We start from the raw sequence: 3,064 nt of genomic DNA, 5'->3' as shown, positions 1-3,064 counted from the left end.
AACCTCTTATTAACTACGGCTAATTCTGACTCAAATGGCCCAGAAAGAGTCTTTGCTTCCTTTTGAAGGTTTCAAACCAGGCTTGCCCAATAAGAGTGTTAAGAGAAATGCAGATTCTCTACTTACTAACTTTTCTAGTTCAAAGTTCTGAAACTTTCCACAGTCTTCCCCATTAAACAACATGGCCATGTCCATTATAGCAACACTACACTCCCAGTAACAACTTCTGTTCTAGTTTCATTCTGTTGCTGGGATAAACCACTCACACAAAAGCAACCTACAGAAAGGAAGTTTAAGTTCACAGGTACAAGTCTATCAACAAAGGATGTCAGGACAGCAACTCAAGCAAAAAATGCAGCAGCAAGTATGAAGGAACACCGTTCACATTCTGGCACTCTGGCTTAGTCCTTGACTCATATTCAGGTAGACTTTTTGTACATCCCAGGACCACTTGTCTAGGGATAGTGCCACCCACTGTGAGATGAGCCTCCCCACATCAATCAAGGCAATCGCTCACCAACATGGCCACAGGCCAATCTGATCTGATCAATCCCTCACCTTCGACTTCAGTGACTCAGGTTGTGTCAACTGATAGCTGAAATTAACCAGGACAAGTAACTATTTGCTTTCACTAAATTTCATATTTCAAACTTAACATGCTTTCATACTATCACATTCTTTCTTTGTCATCCACACACACATACAAGCCTGGGTGATCCAGAGTGAGAAGCTCATAGATTCTCAGAAGAAGCCAATATCAATGAGCCCATTGACATTTAATAATTCTCCCTCAACCGTGGGTCTTCAGAAAGAGATAATCTGAGGAGTGGGCTACAGTTGGAGTACTCAGGTACTGACCCTTGACCTCGGGGTGCTACCTCATCCCTCAGGCGTGATGGCTACGGGCGCAGATGTATGAGACATTCTAGAACTCGGGGGTCCAGAGGGAGGTGCCCCTTCTGGGACCATCAGCAAAAAGGATATTATCAACCCGGACAAGAAAAAGTCCAAGAAGCCCTCAGAGACACTGACCTTCAAGAGGCCGGAGAGCATGCATTGGGAGGTCTATGCTTTGCTTTACTCTGACAAAAGGGACGCACCCCCACTACTTCCCAGTGACACCGGTCAGGGGTACCGGACAGTGAAGGCTAAGTTGGGGTCCAAGAAGGTTCGACCTTGGAAGTGGATGCCATTTACCAACCCAGCTCGAAAGGATGGTGCTATGTTTTTCCACTGGCGCCGAGCAGCGGAGGAGGGCAAGGACTACCCCTTCGCCAGGTTCAATAAGACAGTGCAGGTGCCAGTGTACTCAAAGCAGGAGGACCAGCTCTACCTTCATGATGGTGCATGGACTAAGGCAGAGGCTGACCATCTCTTTGACCTCAGCCGCCGATTTGATCTGCGCTTCGTAGTTATTCACGATCGGTATGACCACCAGCAGTACAAGAAGCGTTCTGTGGAGGACCTGAAAGAGAGGTACTACCACATTTGTGCCAAGCTTGCCAACGTGAGGGCTGTGCCAGGTACAGATCTCAAAATACCAGTATTTGATGCCGGGCATGAGAGACGGCGGAAGGAACAGCTGGAGCGACTTTACAACCGAACCCCAGAGCAGGTGGCAGAGGAGGAGTACCTGCTCCAGGAGCTTCGTAAGATTGAGGCCCGGAAAAACGAGCTGGAGAAGCGCAGCCAAGACCTGCAGAAGCTGATTACTGCAGCAGACACCACCGCAGAGCAGCGGCGCACAGAACGCAAGGCTCCCAAGAAGAAGCTACCCCAGAAGAAGGAGGCTGAGGAGCCGGCTGTTCCTGAGACTGCAGACATCAAGTTTCCAGATTTTAAGTCAGCAGGTGTGACATTATGGAGCCAGCGGATGAAGCTGCCCAGCTCTGTGGGTCAGAAGAAGATCAAGGCGCTGGAACAGATGCTGCTGGAACTTGGTGTGGAGCTGAGCCCTACCCCCACAGAGGAGCTGGTGCATATGTTCAATGAGTTGCGGAGTGACCTGGTGTTACTCTACGAGCTCAAGCGGGCCTGTGCCAACTGTGAATATGAGCTACAGATGCTACAGCACCGGCATGAGGCCCTGGCTCGGGCAGGAGTGCTGGGGGGCCCTGCCACACCAGCAGTGGGACCAACCCCAGCGTCTGCTGAGCCAACAGTGTCTGAATCTGGACTTGGTCTTGACCCCTAGCAAGGACACCATTATTGATGTCGTGGGTGCACCGCTCACACCCAATTCGCGGAAACCACGGGAATCAGCCTCCAGCTCATCTTCTGTGAAGAAAGCCAAGAAACCATAAGGGGCCATTAGAGTTGGTGGTATGGTGTAAATGGAGCTGTTAAGTTGGAAAAAAAATAATTCTCCCTCAGCTCTGAACGTACACAGAAGTGATAAAATGTGGTTTTTCATATGTGTACATACTTACCTATGTGTGAATGTGCTTATTTCACTGAAGGATTCACCAGTAATAAGTGCAAGTAGTCAGATAATTTTTTCCATTCCAATATTGCCTAGATGTTGTCAAGTATGCTATGGATAAGGGAAGAATCAGTAATATGTGATGCCATTCCTTACTATGACAAAGTGCTTTTTATTGCACATACTAGAGGAACTGAACAGTTTTTCTTTGTTAGGACCCATATTAGCCAATCCAATATATTTACATTTCATGTCCATGTACTAACTTCCATATTCTTACCATAAATTAAATATGGTGTCTGTAGACCATTCCAGTGCTAGAATGGGTATGTATAGGATTGGCCCACTTTCATTCTTTCTCATATGTATATCATTTTTTCTGGCACCATTTATCAATAAGACTACATTTAGCAGCTATGGAAACTTTGTAAAAAACCATTTGACCACATATGTGCAGGTTTTCGTCCTGGTCCAAACTATTTGTCTACTTCATTTGTCTATGAGTCTGTCTTTATGGTAGACCCATGTTGTTTCACTTAGTGCAACTTTGTAATAAGTTTGACATTATGACATGTAAGTCATAGAAGTCTATTTTTTTTTTTTTTTGGTTCTTTTTTTCGGAGCTGGGGACCGAACCCAGGG

At 46.5% G+C, this 3,064-nt stretch overlaps 1 pseudogene; it reads left to right on the top strand.

Annotated features, from left to right (window-relative positions):
- The first annotated feature begins 806 nt into the window (after positions 1-806).
- Positions 807-2,346, top strand: Dmap1-ps5 (DNA methyltransferase 1-associated protein 1, pseudogene 5; annotated as a pseudogene).
- The last annotated feature ends 718 nt before the right edge of the window (positions 2,347-3,064 follow it).

Source organism: Rattus norvegicus, chromosome X (genome assembly GCF_021556685.1).
Source record: "Rattus norvegicus strain SHRSP/BbbUtx chromosome X, alternate assembly SHRSP_T2T, whole genome shotgun sequence".
Lineage (NCBI taxonomy): Eukaryota > Metazoa > Chordata > Mammalia > Rodentia > Muridae > Rattus > Rattus norvegicus.
This window is presented reverse-complemented; position numbering and strand designations above follow the sequence as displayed.